Source organism: Cupressus sempervirens, chromosome 3 (assembly GCF_028749045.1).
Source record: "Cupressus sempervirens isolate cs-2001-9-10 chromosome 3, ASM2874904v1, whole genome shotgun sequence".
NCBI classification, from domain to species: domain Eukaryota; kingdom Viridiplantae; phylum Streptophyta; class Pinopsida; order Cupressales; family Cupressaceae; genus Cupressus; species Cupressus sempervirens.
In genome coordinates this window covers 6,112,500-6,131,729 of record NC_143120.1, presented here as the reverse complement: position 1 = coordinate 6,131,729, position 19,230 = coordinate 6,112,500, and the positions used below count along the sequence as shown (strand labels likewise).

At 35.3% G+C, this 19,230-nt stretch overlaps 1 long non-coding RNA gene across 2 annotated transcripts in view; it reads left to right on the top strand.

The window, feature by feature from the left end:
- LOC149564448 (uncharacterized) overlaps positions 1-18,640 on the top strand; it is a 38,216-nt gene extending 19,576 nt beyond the window's left edge. Inside the window, exon 4 of one of the 2 annotated variants that reach the window (XR_016361835.1) lies at positions 18,354-18,640. This is a non-coding gene — a long non-coding RNA (uncharacterized LOC149564448). Of the gene's footprint in view, positions 1-1,300; positions 4,701-18,353 lie in introns of those variants that run through there. The other variant, XR_016361836.1, reaches the window with a different exon arrangement.
- Positions 18,641-19,230: the final 590 nt, after the last annotated feature.

Below are 19,230 nucleotides of genomic sequence, written 5' to 3'. Positions count from 1 at the left end.
TGATGTTACCATGAGGTAACATTATTACTCCGTCGTCTATTTGGATAGAAATCATCTTCCCTAGCTCAGAGGGAGTTTTAATGATTGTATCTTCGATCAAATTATCCCAATCAATGAAATTAAATTTTTGAGTGGCCTAACAACCTTAAATTTTTTTTGGATATGTATGTATGTAAGAAGACTTTAAAAAGCAGTACATATGGCTGAAAATAACTTAAAGAAAGATTCCAAAGTATTAATATTTTGATGTGGAATTTTTTCCAAAAAATTGTTTATTGGATTTTTTAAATAAAAATTGTTGTAGAAATTTGATGAAATTTTGTGGTTTGGTTTCAGAGATTTTTGCTGAAAATTGCAAGCTTGCTTGAGGGTTTTGATCGCATGATTTCTTGGAAACTTCAAGATGGTTTCAGCAAGCGTCTCTGATGCTACAAGATGGTGTGTTCCTGGAAACTTCAAGTTTGGTGAAGGCACCTAGTTTCGGTACACCATCTTGCATCCTTGATGATTCTTGTGCCTTTGGATGACAAGCTCCAAGCTCATTCTTAAGATGTATGTATGTGTGTATGTATATGTATATGCATATGTATATTATGTATATGAGATATATTAGTCACACACACACACACACGCACGCACACACACACACACACACGCGCACGCACGCACGCACGCACGCACACGCACGCACGCACGCACGCGCACGCACACGCACACACACACGCATATGTATATTATGTAAATGAGATATATTAGTCACACACGCACGCACACGCACACGCACGCACGAGCACGCGCACGCACCCGTACACACACATACACACACACACACACACACACATTATAATAAATTATTATCATATATTGTAATCATGATAAAATACATTGAGCAACATATACATGTATATATTAATAAATTATTATCATATATTGTAATCATGATAAAATACATCGAGCAAATATCAATTGTGAAAATGTTAAAGCAATAACTAATGTGTTAAGATATTAACAAAGAGACGTCTTTATGGGAGACATGCCTCTTCATATCATATGCATATTCATTGAAAGAGTGACTTGAAAAACACAAAAATCGTTAAGTACCATTACAAGTTGCAGCAGCAACATATCGAATCTGCACATAACTCTGGACAACAGTGATTACAATCTGAAATTCCTATTTCCTATAAAGCTGATAAGAATTAATATTTTGATCTGGAATCTTTTCCAAAAAATTGTTTATTGAATTTTTTAAATGAAAATTGTTGCAGAAATTTGATGAAATTTTGTGGTTTGGTTTCAGAGATTTTTGCTGAAAATTGCAAGCCTGCTTGAGGGTTTTGATCGCATGATTCTTGTGCCTTTGGATAACAAGCTCCAAGCTCATCCTTAAGCTTTGGGTGGTGCTGGTTCTTTAGGAGAGGGAAGTTTGCACTTGAAATAGGAAACGGAGAATGTAAGGGCATCTTAACTAACCACTTGATATTTGTCTTGAAAGCATATTGTGACGGTACACTTCTACTGTCAACACTTTCGAGGTAGCTATTGTTATAGAAACATGACTGCATAAGTTTTACCGTCTCTCCGTGTGCATCATCCAAAATTCTATGATCTTGTAGTCAACATAATCCATTATTCCCTTTGCGTTGTTTGTGTAAAAGATCACTTTGTTAAAGCTCTTTTATCTTCACTACATCATTGTGATGTGCATTCCATCTCGGGTCTGCATCCTATGTTCAGACTTCAATAACAAGTCTTAGTATGCTTTTTGTGCAATGGAACCTCTTAAAGTCGGGTTTGGAAGACATAGTCTCCTATCTCTATCTCCTTTTTTCTTAAGGTGTGATCTTGAAGGCAAATAACATAGTCAACCACACTTGAGAGTTGTATGTTTTACAAGTGGCTTTTCTTGAATTTGGCTTCGCTTTTGCTTTTGTACAATTGCATAAAGACATGTTGTGCAATGCAGAAGCACTTCAGTTCTGCTCCATAATGATTAACATTGCCCTTGCTGTCTTGTGATGACCTTTCTCAACACGACGTGTCTCTTTGTCTAGTCATAGTGGGTCACTTCTTTCTATGTAACTTCTCTTCTAGTTGATGGCTTGGCTATTTGCTGTCTTGGCATTAAAGTCTCCTGTTATTAATACCTTGCTAAAAGTATTATAAAGAGGAATGTCTTTTTTCAGCAATTCATTGGTTGGGGTATTTCCAGTCCAAGTTCCTCTTCTAATATGTTTTTGATCCTTTTGGGGCAAACTAACATGTTGCCACCCTTATGGAAACTTTGGAATCTTTCTTTAAGTTATTTTCAGCCATATGTACTGCTTTATAAAGTCTTATTTCTCAATTCTTATGAATAAAAAGTCTTCTTTCTCCATTCTTATGAATAAAAAGTCTTCTTTCTCCATTCTTATGAATCTGGCCCATGTGTTTTTTAATCAAGACAATAATTCCTTTATGTCCCTTGCCTCTACTAGTTATTTAGCTCTAAAGTGAGGCATTTTTGCATCACTCAAATTCTAGAACTCTACATCCATGGTGGTCATGTGTCTTGTAAGAATTTTATTGTCTTTACCTTTTGCGATGGGCCCTAGCCCAAGTTATCTTCATGGTAACCTCTACAATTTCGACCAACCCTAGTTTAGTGGTCTTCGAGGCCCTTGAGTTACTATTTATTATGTGTCATTATGTCATTTATCTGGGCTTTACCATCTTGTAACCAAGCTCAAATTCCATTAGGGTTACCATTGATGCTCCTCCCTAAGTTGCCTTGAAAATCATAATGACAAATAATTAGGGTTAGGGTTATATCTTACTAACTAAAATCTCTTCAAAGATTGTAGCCTAGAACCATAACACACACACGCATAGGGTTAGTTCATAATACATGATATTCATACAGTATCTATAGGATCATTGCAAATGCATTAGGGTGTTGGCAAAGAAGCACTATAGGTGTGCTTGAAGGCATGCTGCCTAGGAGCACTACCTAGTGGAGTGCTTGTACTTGCTTTGCCCGTCCTCGCTTTACCTCTTGAGATTAATAGGCATCATTATAGAGTTGGAGAGGACATAGTAATGGAGGTTCGAAGAGGAGGGAGGTTTACTGACAGACCTTTGACACATGCATTTCATATCCAATCATATACATACATAAAATATGATTGCCAAATAATGTATAGGCAATATTAATGCCACAATATCAATTGTTAGATTGCTAGATGCTTGTATTACCCAAAAATCCCAAGGGTCTGTTGCTCTCCAATTACCAATCTGGTCCCTGTATATTATCTTATTGTTTAATTCCTGTAGCTGCTTCTGGTCTGATGATTGTAATCCCTATGGTTGTATGAATATACCCATTGGATGATAAAGAATGTTCATTGCCTTCTATGCTGTTTATTCAGATTGCTGTAAATATAATAGTAGTTTGTATTTCATTTCCTTGCATTTATTTGGACCAAGATTACCAGTGCTATGCTGGGGATTTGATCTCTGATGTCGAAGAATGATTAATCTTCGGTTTTAATACCTATGATTTTGCAGTTGAAATGAATTGTTGAAAATGTTTGAAGAGTTTGATTATGCTGCTGTGATGGATTGCTGTAGGTGTTCCTTCTAATATCTTGGTGAGAGTTGTAAACATGTATCAGTGTTCCTCTGCTAATTTATTGCTGCCACTCAGTCTATATTTATCTGTTTCTGATGAGTGATTAGATATCTTTCAGATGTACATGTGTTTGTGCTGTTTCATATTTTGTTCCTCTGTTCCTGCTGAAATGAACTGCTTAATATATGAATTGATATGATAATACCTTCGATTGGAGCACTCTCCATTTTTAAATCTTATTACCCCTTCGAGGAGAGGTGATCCTTGAGATGAGACATGCCTCTTGCTTAATTGCAAATTAATTATTTATTTCCTTCTTCTTGGTCACACCCCATCACTTTCATTAGCAACTTAATTATTTACTAAAGTCGTCGTTAATTTATTGTCTTGCTTGCTATTAATACGGCAGCCATTGTTATGGCTCTGAATGCCAAATTGCTATGTCTTACGGGTAAATACTTATCCTTCTATTAAGGCTTATTCTTAGACCACTTTCTACAAGTCGAACCCTTTATTAGGAGCTGGTCTTTGCCATAATAACTACTGTTTCTTTATCATAAGAAATCTCTGTTCTTGATAATTACTCTTTCTTTATCAAAAGAAATTTCTGTTCTTGATAATTACTGTTTCTTTGTCAATATAATTGCTAATGTGATAGTCTTCAGACAAGGAGACTGCTGGTTTGTTTGTAATTGTTATATTAATTCTTATACTTGGCAAATATTTGTAATTGTTCAAGAGCAACTTAGATTGCTTATCTCAATCCTTTTCCCTTGCTTGATTCTGATAGTCTTCAGACAAGGAGACTGCTGGTTTGTTTGTAATTGTTATATTAACTCTTTTACTTGGCAAATATTTGTAATTGTTCAAGAGCAACTTAGATTGCTTATCTCAATCCTTTTCCCTTGCTCGATTCAGAATATGATTGCTGGCCTGTGTTTTAGATAGGAAAACTGTGAAAGCATTCATCGTCAAGATTGGTCCAGGACATTCTGTTAGTTTGAGATGCATGTCTTGGGTGCCTAAAGGTCAAATAGAACTGGAATTAAATGGGCTCATGTATATTATAAATTTCAGAGAAAAGATACAACTGTGCAAGACTACCACTAATTTGGGTGTTCTTAGACTGGTGTCATTTTTTGATATTATTGATTAGGATTTTTTGGCTTGAGCAAAAGCTGTACTGTTTCTTTGACGTTTTTCATAGATTAACCTTTTTTGCAATATGTGGAGCTTGTATGATGATAGCTTTTGAATTGCAGAGCTCTTCCAATCCATTTTGAAAGTGTATCCTAAGATGCTAATTCGGCTAGATTTCGTAAGTTCATTGCTGTATATTTTTTAAAATATGGAGCTTATATGATTGCCTATGGATCGATAAAGTACATGCCTGATTTCTGATCTTTTGCCATACATTTGGATTACATTCTAACTAAAATATAAAGCTATGTCTTATATTAGTTCAAGTACACTCTTGGTTTGTCTTTTGCATCTTAGGTCATACCATAATTAAGATGCCAATTTCTTTTATTAATGTACATGAGCACTTGGTGTAGAAGGTTGAACCCTGCCAGGCAGTTGAGATGAAATCACTGGTCTGCTCACCGCCCGCTCACTTGAGGAAATCAAAATTCATCCATCTTTTATTTTTGTTGACTTGTATTATCAGCTAGCAAAGATTGGTAATACTGATGTTGTAGCATTTTATGGGAGCCAGTATTTTATAAATTTATTGTAGGTTATGGTGGAGTTGTTTGTCTGCTTTGTCATGGATGATATTGATCAAATGGGATCTGAATTTCAGTGCACAGATCTGCACGGTAAAGTTAAGTAATAGATTTAGGTGTTTCATCTGTTAAGGGTGGGTAGCTACCAAGAAAAGTTAATCATTGTTTTATTTATTTTTGTTTATATGTAGAAAACCCAAGGGATCTCCCTCCTTGGTTTAGCATTGACTCTGCATTGGCCCTGATCTTGACCGTCTTATAATGAGTTTTAGCTTATTTTTCTCAAGTTGACAGCTTAAGTCTTGGTAATCAGGTCAGATCTTGAGGATTAATGGAAGAGCAGCTTAGGACACCAACACCATCTCTTATCATACATGCATATAGTGTTGATATCTTTTCCCAAGAGTGGAGAATCATATCAACCTTAGGAGTTTCATTTGAGATGAAAAATATAAAAAATTGTGTATTTAATTAAAAATGATTTTCTGTGCTCCATAGAGTTTCCAGGAAGGAGGCGATTAAGAGCCAATTTTTAGGGGACTATTTTCTATAGCAGCAGAACTGTCAATTTGTCAAAGAAGATGAAGGGCAGTAATTCTTAGCTCAGGCACATCTCTACCATGGCACATCTGCCATCTAATAGGGTAAGATTGAGCTAGTGTAGCTCTATCAGTCCTCACATCTGGTCTACCAAAGGTTGGACCATGAAGACTTGTGAATGCAAGCCACTGACCTTGAAGTTTAGCAGCATTATCTCCATTGTACAGTTTAGAATGGACCCCTCTTTACCTGAGTTGAACACAAAATAAAAATTGCCTTATGGGCCCCCATTGTACATCTCTATCCTCATGCACCACTGCCTTTAGCCAATCAATTTTGCCAGTGTCCGTGGTGTTGTTCAATGCATGTTTACAAAAAGGGGTACACAAATGTGCATATAAGTACTCTCCACCATCAATCCAGTTGACTTGCACGCTTGAGCTGAATCAGTGACTACTTGCACAACATTAGCAGGTTCAACCTCTTCTATAGCATCTTTATAAATCTGAAATTGGAAGGCTGATTCCTTTCCCCTGAACAATCTATACTCTAAGAAAATGAGAGCCTGTTCTACTAGTGACAATAAGATTGATATTTGATATTGGTCCACCCATCCATGATGATGGGAGCATACTTAACCATCTTGGTTTCATAACCTTTATCAAAATGCTCAATTTTGAATACTCTTTATCAAGAACAACATTGCGTAGTTTTGTCTCTCTAGGTGGTACAAATTAGAGACGCTCATTTGTTTATAATATGAGGAATGTGACACATGGAATGGTATACCATGAGCAAAGATAAACCTTCTAATAGATGCTTAAGCCACCACTTTTGCTTTCAAATTAAACAAATCAACAACATTTGCCTCTCTTTTATACCACGAGCAAAAAGAAAACCTACCAATAGATGCTTTAGTCATACTAGCTTGCACATTTTCTATTGGAGTATTGTTTTCAACGACTCCCCTTCCATGTGCAATCTAGTTGCCTCAAGATTTTGTTCGTGTTATTGTTTGTACAACCTTTGATCCCTTGACCGCCTATCCACAAAAAGATGGCAGCACAACATTTGACCCCTTGACCACCTATCCACAAAAAGAGGGCACAAAATAATGTTTGTGGTACGAATGGCTCTTCCATTCTTTCTCAGAGTAGCAATCCAACATAACATTTGGTGAACAGATTTTAAAGGATATGGATATTAAATGTTGTAATTTTGCTAGGAAAGCAAGCACAAGACCCCTCTTGAAGTGTGTTCATATGGTGCCATTTCATACCATCTTGCCAGAGTACATCGCTACATAACTGCTATAACAGCTGGGCAATCAAAAAACTGAAATTAGTTATGCCAAAACGTATGGGCCAGAAAGACACATGTAATATGCTTTGTCAAATATTGCCATTTAATATTTCCATAGGATGACTCAAAAGTGAAGATTTATGGTTATTTTGAGCAAGTAGGAGCAATTCAGGCTGTGTGTAATTCAAGATGAGAGTGCCAAAACAAGCACAATGCAAACCTGGTAATTTGCCATGCAATATTCATTTTATTTCTTGAGCAACTGAGATTGTATGTTTGGTAGGATTAGATCCCATACTGCAGACATGGGCATCTATCCATCAAAGTAAGATGCAGAGAAATATATGTCAAAAGTATAACATATGAGGCAGAATGACACATGAAATAGTCTGAGTCAAATTTTGCTGTTTAATGTTTCCATGGGATGGCTGCAGACATGGGCATCTATCCATCAAAGTAAGATGCAGAGAAATATATGTCAAAAGTATAACATATGGGGCAGAATGACACATGAAATAGTCTGAGTCAAATTTTGCTGTTTAATGTTTCCATGGGATGGCTTGAAAGTGTATAACTATGGTTGTTGAGCAAGGAGGAGCAATTTGGGAGGTGTGAAATTCAACTTGACATTTTGTTCTATTTCTTGAACAATTGAATTGCAAGTCTGGTAGGATTAGGTCCCATATTGCAGACATGGGCACATTTCCATCAAAGTAAGATGAAATGACGTTGCAGCTTGAAATGACGCTGTGGCAACAAAGTGCACATGGTGAAAGCTTGCAAAAGTGTACATGGAAATAATGGCAAAATGTTGCTGAAATTGATGTCGAGCTTTGCAAGTCTGCAGAGTTTTGAAGTTAAGATTTACAAAAGAATGGTGTTGAATACCTTGAATCAATTGAGTAGTAGAGGGATAATTTCATCCTGCGAACTCTGGAGCCTGCCAAAACATGCAGACCTGATTGAATAAAAAATTGAATATGTAAAACCATATTTCTTAAAAATTAATAGGAAGATAACCTAAAAGTCCAATGGAGGATTGTCATTGCAAATCTGACACGGTATTTCATTTTTAAGATCTGTACAAAGAAAATCATACAAGTGCTAAAAATCCCTGAAAAGGATTTCCATTGCAAATGTAGCACTTCATAAATACTTTTTATAATTGCAGTTGCTTTAAGTTTGTTAAAAACTGCCTCTCTGTGCTTGTCTTTATGCTGACCCAAAAGATTCTACAAGTTATGTCACCCAATTCCCTTTTCCATGATTCCTCTTAAGACAGAATGCTAAAAATGGCTTTTGTTTGTTTCCTATCCGCAATTCAAGAAATGTCTTGATATGATGAAAGCTTCCTTTTTTATATGACAGGTGGTTTTGCCCAAAATTTTCCTAGGTACAAAATAAATTACAATGGTTCCATTCAATTTTTTACTAGATGAAATATAAATTACAAAGCACACACTGATGGCAAAGGGATTCCACCGCATATAGTTGTGGTATCATAAAAGTATAATATTTCTGCTTCCATAGTTCCTACATTGAAGATTCCCAATTATCACGGGGATCGGGCAAAATTGAGATGGAGTTTATTCAGAATTGGTGCTAAGCCATGAGCTTAAGCCTTGACAATTCTAACATCATTGACGTTTGCTATCACAGATGTGGGGTTGACATGTGTGATGTGGATTTGGTTTGAGGGGAGAATGAATGGAGTAAGGCCAAGGAGCTGCATGCAAGATCTAAAAGAAGCTTAGCCATGCATGTAAGTAAATGGGTTGTCAATACCTAAACAATATTTCAGTTATGAGGGTGCGCTATTACCTGAAGCTAAAACATTTGAGAAATAACACAGTGATGCAAGAGTGCAGAGCCATTATTGGAATGCTGCCATGCAAATGCTTCATTTTGATGAACTCGTTCACTACCATCCTCAAGTTTTTTGATTGCTCTCTTTTTAATAACTCCGTTTGTCTACTAAAACATGGTAGCAATGGTATCTAATGTAAGTGTGCCAATGACGATTAACATAGCTAAATTAGGTTGAGGGAATGTCTTACTAGTTTAGATTGCTTTTACCAGAAGGGATTGAGTCCAGTCATTGAAACATGCATGCGGCCATGTTTCTTGTTATCCAAATACCACGCTATTCTTTTCTTCCAACACCCATTGCTTTAATACTCAAATGTTTAATTTTGCTATTAGATAAATTAATTTCGCTATTAGAGATTTACCTCGCATGATAAACCAACTACATAATTCATTCTGAAAGTCGAATAATTTTTTACTGTTGGACTTCCTATTGAAATATTTCTTCCGTAACTACATATTTAATAGTTAATCTAATATTTTCTAGTTATAATTGGGATTGAATATCGTGATGGCCGTATCTTTCAAGTGCTTAAAGCTGATGATCTATTAAAATGATGGCACATTTAATGGGTCAAAATCTTATGCTAAGCACATTCAAGATTGTATTAACAAATGTTTGCATGTGCTCAAATCAGATATATAAGTGGGTGTTTTATATATACGAGTGAACACTTGGAGAGAAGGTAAAAGATAAATAGTAATGATTTGATTCGTTTATACAATAGGCGAAATAAGAAAGTCTAATGAGAAAAATTAATATGAAGACAAATAAGACGGCCATATTTTTTGTGCGCTAATATGAAATTCTATTATATCATCACAGAAACATGTCTAAGTAGGGAATAGAACCTTATCAGAAGTTAAATTGTTTGAATTGACTTGTAGTATATTAAATCTTTTATGTAATTAATGAATACGATATATATGTTTTAATTATTGTGACACCTACGTGAAAATGTACTATTCCTTGTAAACATGAAAGGGAAGTATAGATGCATGTCCAACCAAAGTGTCTTGGAATACATAGGAAGGGATGAATGTAGTTTAGTACACTTCTATCATTACTGAATGAGATTGGGTCATGCTTCAACCATATATTCATTGTAAACATGAAAGGGATGGTATAGACGCTTGTCCAACTAAAGAAACATGAGAAAGTATATGTTTTTGGTCATCTTTACACCATTATTCTCATGAAAACGTATATGTTTTTGTTGTCGTTATCCTCTTGAGAGTATACACACGTGCAATAAAGTGACATGAAATATAGTTGAGGGCATTAGTGTCGATGCAAGTGTAGTAGGGTTTATACATGCATGTTCATCTAAGTGACATGAAATAAGTGTAGTTGGTTTTTGCTTCGTGTATAGTTTAATTGATTGAAAGTTTCATATCTATGCTTTGAAGAAAACGCTCGGTCTTGAAGCATTTAAATTAAACACAAAGATGATTAAAATCCAAGGCATGAAGCATTTAAATTAAACACAAAAATGATTAAAACCCAAGACATGAAATAAACTTTAAGAGAGTAATGTTAATATATTGGTAGATGGGTTTTTTTTTTTTTGGCTTATATTAAAATTAGCTAAGAGACAAATTCAAGGATAGAGTTTAGTTTATGTATAGGGAGATACATATTAAGGTAGAGAAAAATTAAGGATCCTTTTTATACAAGGAAAATGAGGTTATAATTCCCTTGTATTTATAAAAAGGGTTAAAAATATATTTAAACAAATCTTTAGCAATTTAGTTTGTAACTCAAAAGTGGTGTATTCTTTAGCAATTTAGTTTATAACTCAAGTGGTGTATTATTGTGAGGTATATTAGTTGATTGAAATGTCCCTTTACTGATTTTTTTATGATATTTTCAGCCTCAAATCAAAACTTTAAAATCAAACAACCAATATTACAAAGATCTGCCAATTTCTCAATAAAACCCAAATCGGGTATGTCCAAATTAGTGCCAAAAATTTCACAGCTTCACAAATAATCAATAAATCTGAAAATGGACATTTTTACAGAAATTTCAGCAGCATAACAGCCTACAAAATGACATTTCTCAAATTTGTATAGCCTTTACACAACAGCTCACAAATGTAAGACAAAACTATGCTCAATCGGGCTCTCGAAATTAACACAAAAATGCTCGAAAACACCACAAAACACTCATAAACTATCTCAGAAGTTTAATCACGACCCAATACATATATTCAGCTCTATTTTAACATCATAAAGTCTGAAATACAGCAGCAAACCAAATTGATATGAAACACTCAACTGAAAACCCAAACTCAAACAAAAAACTTCGAAAACATCCAAATCGGCACTATTCAGCACAAAGGCAAACTCTGTATGAGTATGCACATGGAATGGCTTCAAACTCCCATCCTTAGCCTTCCTGGAAATTTGCAAACTTCCGTTCTTGGGTCTCCTTCTCTACAGGTTTGGCAGCCTCTGAAGAACAACAAGGAAATTAGCAAGAATCAAGATGTAGAATGAGCCCAAAATGCTTCCAAACCCCTTTTAAAGAGGGCATAACCTTAACTCACGTCCAAGAGGGGTTAATAAAATATAATTTAATAATAATTTTTATTTATTAGTTCATTGGTTTCCAAAGATTACCCACTTTGCCCGAAATTTCACCTTTTTGGAGTCTGCATGCTTTAACAAAGTTTATTTTTTTTTAATTATTTGAATAGGGGACATGACAAGTCCTCCCCTCCCAAATATTGCTTGTCCTCAAGCAATGAAGGTTGGAATTCTCAAGAATATGTGCTCCTTCCCAAGTTGCATCCTCTAGTGGTAATCCTTTCCATTTGACCAAATGCTCTACGATGCTCCTATTTCTCAACCTTTTCTCTCTTGTATCCAAAATCTCTTCTGGTATCAAAACTAATTTCCCTTCATCATCAAGAGGTGGTAATTCTGTAGATACTATGGTTTGCTGGCTTAGAACCTTTTTTAAGCAAGATACATGAAAAATATTATGTATTTTGCTGTTTGGTGGGAGCTCCAATTCATAAGCTACCTCTCCTACCTTCTTGATGATTTTATAAGGCCCATAGAACCTTGGCTTGAGTTTCTCTGCCCCACTTCTCTTCAAGGTGCTTTGCTTATATGGCTGCAACCTAACAAATACCAAATCTCCCACTTCAAAAGATCTTTCAATCCTTTTCCCTGTCAGCATATATCTTTTGTTGGTTTTGTGCATGTTGTAGATTATCCTTGAGGGACCTTATTATGTCTTGGCTTTGCTTGATGAAATCAATTGCTGCGGGTACTCTGCTATTGGAAAGTATTAGATCAACAAAGGAAAGGGCATCATAACCATAAAGAGCACGAAAAGGAGGCATACCAATAGACATGTGATGAGATGTATTGTAACAATACTCCCCTAGGTGTAACCATTTCACCCAAGCATGTTGTTGATTTGAAACATAGTTCCTCAAATATCCTTCTATCCATTTATTAACTATCTCTGTTTGTCCATCTGTTTGAGGGTGATAGCTAGTACTAAGAGTGAGTTTAGTTCCTGCCAAATGAAAGAGCTCCTTCCAAAAAGAGCTGAGGAATCTACTGTCTCGGTCACTAACAATGTTTCTAGGCAAACCATGTAATTTAAAATTTTTGCTTGAAGAACAATTCGACCACTTGTGATGCCTTGAAATCAGATGTGATAGGAAAGAAATGTGCATACTTAGTTAGTCTATCTACCACCACATATATGCAATCTTTACCTTGAACTTTGGGCAACCCAGTGATGAAATCAATGGAAATACTTTCCCATTTTTGTTCGGGAATAGGAAGTGGCTGCAACAACCCTGCAGGAAAATTTTGCTCACTCTTGCTTTGTTGGCATACCATACATTCCTTAATGTGTTTAAGGACATCCTCCTTCATACCCTTCCATGAAAACCGCTCTCGAATTTGCCTGTATGTCTTGAAGTATCCCTGGTGACCAGCCAAAGGTGTGTCATGAAAGACCCTCAATATCCTCTCCTTAGTTTTTGACCTTGACACTAAGAAGATCTTGTTCTTGTAATAAATCAATTCATCAACAACCTTGTACCTGTTATCATCCACTAACTTATCCAAAATTTTGGTGGCAAATGAATCTTTAGCATACTCTAAAATTATGGAGACTTTCCAATCAGCAGAGATAGATGATAAGGAACACAAAGTGGGCTTTCTTGAGAGAGCATCAGCAACCACATTATTCTTTCCTTTCATGTATTCAATATCAAAATCATAAGCTTGCAATTTGCTTACCCATTTTTGTTGACGATCATTCAAATCCCTTTGGTTCAAGAAGAACCTGAGGCTATTATGGTCTGTCTTTACAATGAATCTCCCACATACCAAATATTGTCTAAACTTATGAAGTGCATGCATGATTGCCAACATTTCCTTATCATAGATGGAGTAACCTTTCTCTGTTTGATTTAATTTTCGACTCTCAAATGCTATTGGATGTCTCCTTTGAGTTAGGACAGCCCCTATACCTTCTCCAGAAGCATCACATTCAACAACAAAAGGTAAAGAGAAATTTGGAATTGCAAGCACAGGGCATGAACTCATTACCTCCTTAAGCTTATCAAATGTTTTTTGTGCCTCTTCTTTCTGTCCAAACAAAAGCTCCTTTCTTTGTCAAATCAGTCAAGGGGGCAACAAGCTGAGAGAATCTCTTGGCAAATCTCCTATAGTAGCTACACAACCCGAAGAAACCTCTCAACTGTGTAAGATTAGTGGGTGGAGGCCAATCCAAAATTGCCTAGATTTTTTGTTGATCAACCTGTACTCCTTTAGAGCTTATAATATGTCCCAAATATAGGATCTCTGTCAAACCAAACTCACATTTAGATAGCTTAGCATAGAAGGATTGCTGCTCCAAGATTCCCAAAACAGTGTCTATGTGCTTTAGATGCTCTTCCTATGTTTTACTGTATATCAAGATATCATCAAAAAATACCAAAACAAATTTTCGAAGATGCTGACTGAATACCTTATTCATACAAGATTGGAATGTTGCAGGTGCATTAGTGAGTCCAAATGGCATAACAAGAAATTCAAAGTGCCCATAGTGACATCTGAAAGCAGTCTTTTCCACATCTTCACTCCTCATTCGGATTTGATGGTAGCCTGATCTTAAGTCAATTTTTGAGAAGTATACAGCACCATGTAACTCATCAATGAGTTCATCTATGCGTGGTATGGGATACCTATTTTTTATGGTCTTCTTGTTTAGAGCCCTGTAGTCTATACACATTTTCATTGTACCATCCTTTTTCTTGACAAGTACCACAGATGATGCAAATGGACTAGAGCTAGGCCTTATGAATCCCATGTCCAGGAGTTCTTTAATAGTTTTTTCAATTTCTTCCTTATAACCTCTTGGATGGCGGTATGGGGTTGTTATAACTGGTTTGGCACCCTGTTCTAACTCTATAACATGCTCAAAACCTCTATCTGGTGGTAATCCTGGAGGCAAATCATTGAAAACTATACTATGCTTATCAAGAATATTTTGAATTTCAAAATGGAAATTACCTTGATTCTTTGGAGAGCTTGTTGGTTGGATTATGACTCCTGCTGCCCATGTTACTTGTCCTCTTTGAAAAGTCCTCTCCATCCTCTTTGCAGAGATCGCCTTAGGTGCTCCATTCGATAACCCTCTCAATATGACTTCTTTCCCATTGGAATGAAATTTAAACCCCATAGTTTGATGGTTCATGTAATAGCCTCCGATAGAGTGCAACCATTGAACACCCAATACAAGATCTCTCCCCAATACCAACCACATAGAAGTCATCACATAACTCATAATCTCCTAAGGTCATCTTGAGTTGTTTCACCACCCGTGTGCAAGGCATAGTGAATCCATCAGCTACAGTAACATTGAATCCCTCAAAATCTTTTGCTTTAAGCCGTCTTTTCATGACAAATCTCTCATCAATAAAATTGTGAGTTGCCCCACTATCAAAGAAGAACAGTCAACCTTTGCCCTGCTAGTACCCCTCGAATTCGGAAGGGATGGTATCTTGGGATTCTTGATAATGCTGCTAAAGTGCCATCCTTGCTGATTTTTTTTACTTTCTCTTCTTTTACCTCCTCCTTAGTATCATGAAATTCTTCATGCTCATTTGAATCAGATTCTGAAACAACTTCAATATAGTGCACTTGACCTTTCCCCAAACATCTGTATCCTGGAACCCATGGTTCTCTACAAGTAAAACAAAGCTTTTTTTTTCGTAATTCACTCATAGTCTCTTCATCTACCTTCTTTTTAGCCACATTTGTCACATCTTTTGGTGGTAGTGTTGGGAAAGTCTTTTTCTGAAAATTTCCCTTATGTTGCCAAAGATTTGGGGGTTTTTGATTATTGATTGATTTCATAGGCACGCAAGTTTCAAGTTGCAAGCTTCTTTTGATAGCTTCCTGTAAGGTTGAGGGTGAGAAAGCCTTAACCAAACCCTTAACAGAATCTTCTAAACCATCAAGAAAAAGATAAAGGATCCTCTTTTCACTCATATCAGGTACCATAACAACCACTTTTTGAAATTCTTCTATATACTCATTAACTGATTTGGTTTGCTTCAACTTTGACAATTCTTTAAAGTATTCTTCATCATCCTTGAGGTCAAATCTATCTATCACCTTTTGACTGAAATCTTCAAATGTAGTTACCTGATCGTGACTTTGAGTAGTCATTCCATGATACCACCAATCATAGGCTGCATCTTCCAAGTGTAGACTTGCAAATTGAATAGCATCACTCTCTTTCATGGGGTTAAGTGTGAAAAAAGTTTGTAATTTTTGTAGCCATGCTCTAGCTGAAATTTTATTTGTTCCATCAAAAGTAGGTGCTGTAAACTTGCTTATTTTATTTTTGAGCTCTTTTCCACTTGTGTCATGCTCCCTCTTGTTCTCTTTCTTGGGCATCAAAGCGTACATCATATCCACATATTCTCTAAAAGGAACTGAACTACGAAAGTCATCATCTAAGCCATTGTAAGTAACTCTTAATGTAATCAAATTACCTGTAACCTCTTCCACTGGATTAATGGCTGGATTTGGTACTGGTGGCTCATCTGCAGGCAAGAAAATAGATTTGGTTGATTTAGATGGTGTGGATCTCCCATTTGTTGGCTCCTCTGAAGTGCTCCCTTTCTCATTAATAGATGAAATTCCTTGTAATTTTTCTGTCAATATTCGCAAAGCCTCTCTAGTTTCCGTCAAACCATCAACTGTTTGCTTCTGAGTATTTTGGATGTCTTGGAAGAATTTTTTTGCCATCTCATCTGGATCAGCCATACTTTTTTCTTCCTTGGATTTTGTACTTTTGCTTTCAACTGGGGGTTTGATCAAAATTTCTTTATTCTTTTCTCGCTGCAAATATCTTTTTTCTCTTTCACTTAGTTGCATGCAATCATAAAATATGACATGCAAGATTTGGGTAGTTATCAAAACTTGACATGCAAGATCTGGGTAGTTGTTAAAACTGACATGCAACTTCTACAAACCCTAAGGCTGGCAAGATCACGGCTCTGATACCACTGCAATGTCCCTTTACTGATTTTTTTATGATATTTCCAACCTCAAATCAGAACTTTAAAATCAAACAACCAATATTACAAAGATATGCCAATTTCCAAATAAAACCCAAATCGGGTATGTCCAAATTAGTGCCAAAAATTTCACAACTTCACAAATTATTAATAAATCTGAAAATGGACATTTTTACAGAAATTTCAGCAGCATAACAGCCTACAAAATGACATTTCCAGATTTGTATAGCCTTTACACAACAGCTCACAAATGTAGGGCAGAACTATGCTCAATCAGGCTCTCGAAATTAACACAAAAATGCTCGGAAACACCACAAAACACTCATAAACTATCTCAAAAGTTTAATCACGACCCAATACATATATTCAGCTCTATTTTAACATCATAAAGTTTGAAATACAACAGCAAACCAAACTGATATGAAACACTCAACTGAAAACCCAAACTCAAACAAAAAACAACCCAAAAAACACCCAAATCGGCACTATTCAGCACAAAGGCAAACTCTGTATGAGCATGCACATGGAATGGCTTCAAACTCCCGTCCTTAGCCTTCCTGAAAACCTGCAAACTCCCGTTCTTGGGTCTCTTTCTTCACAGGTTTGGCAGCCTCTGAAGAACAAGGAAATTAGCAAGAATCAAGATGTAGAATGAGCCCAAACTGCCTCCAAACCCCTTTTAAAGAGGGCATAACCCTAACTCACGTCCAAGAGGGGTTAATAAAATATAATTTAATAATAATTTTTATTTATTAGTCCATTGGTTTCCAAAGATTAGCCCCTTTGGCCCGAATTTTCATCTTTTTGGAGCCTGATTGCCTTAACAAAGTTTATTTTTTTTTAAATTATTTGAATAGGGGACATGACATTGATCTCCTCCTTCGGTTGACAAGTGTATAATTATTTGTATGTTTAGAGGATGTGTATGGAATTTAAAGGAAGATACAGAGCAATTCAAGTTAGAAGGTTCTAGCAAAGATGTATGATTTACGTGTGTATTGATGGTAGTATGTTTGAGCTATCACAAGTGGCATGCTTTTGAGGTAAAAAAATGATAAATGGGATCTTTTATGCATGCAAGTATTTTATTTTATCGTATATTTAAATGCAAAAATAGGGTAGTAGTATATTTTTGTATTTGTTTAGTTTATTGGATTGCATTTGAGTTGATTAGAAGCTTTACATTTAATTTTAAAAAACGTTCATGTCTTTCACTTATAATGATTAATAAATGGAACTTATACATTACTACACCGAGAGCAAAATCCAACAAATCATAAAAGAAGCAAGAACTTCAATAAATTTGACTCAACATTGTGTCTTGTAAATGTATATCACAAAAAAAAAAAAAAAAAAAAACCAAAATTAAGAATATAGTTCGAAGCTTGGTAAATTTAAATGCATTTCTTCAATGTGGTAAAGTTTGAGTTGCAAGATAGAAGTATCTCCAACTAACATTAATGGTAGAAATCCATAGATATGCTTTTGATAGAAGTAATGTGTTTTTGATAGTGTGCATTTATATATATGCTTTTGATAGAAGTAATGTGCTTTTGATAGTGTGCATCTATATATATGCTTTTGATAGAAGTAACGTGCTTTTGATAGTGCACATCTATATATATGCTTTTAATAGAAGTATGAATCCATTATAAGCTTTTGGTAAGGTATTATTATATCAACCATTTTGCACCCTTCTATGAAAGATCATCTTTTAATCCTCTTATGTAATTCTTTTAGGGCTTGTTTGGTTCTGGGAATAGGAATACTTATTCTCGAATAGAAGATGGGTTTGGTTCACCCAAAATTTGATGCGGAATTCATAGACTCAAATTTATATTTTTTAAAATAAAAAAATTGGAATAGGAACATGTATTCCAATTCTACCTATTTAGGTGGAACAACAAATGCTCATTTTTGTGCCGAATTTGGAAAACCTAATTTTATTCCTATTCCAACTTCGATTTGGTGCATCCAAACAGAGAATTCAAAATTTTAAGAATATACATATGTTTATTCTATTTGTATTCTTGTTGCCAAATGGGTCCTTTTTTATTTTTTTCATGTTATTACAATTATAATAAATAATTTGAATTTTTTTTTTTCTCTTAAATATGTATATTTAAATGTATAAACATAGCTTTACTTAAATATATTGGAGATGCTTATGAAACTAATTTTGTTTGAATGTTTCATAGTTAATTTCTTCATATATTTTGGCTAAGCATATTACTTGTAATTGGTGACAATACAGGATGAGAACGATTGAGGATCCTTTTTAACATTGAAGGTTATTATCATGGAGTTTAATTAAGGTTAAAATGTCATCAAATAGATCTTTTGTAATTTTAATGATAATTTAAGATGTAGGGTAATTTTAGTTAATAGACTCTTTTGGAAAAGTGTAAAACTTTTTGTAAGCTTGGAAGGTAGTGTGTGACATTTAGCTTAGGATGATAGAAAATTGAAGAGATGAATGAAACATCTACATGCTTGAAAGTAAAGATTTCACATAAGGGTCTGCCAACAATGATTATTTCAAGTACTACATTATGTAGGCACTTGAATCAGAAGTTGGTGCAAGGGTATATGTAAGGGTATGTAGGAGTATCAGTTG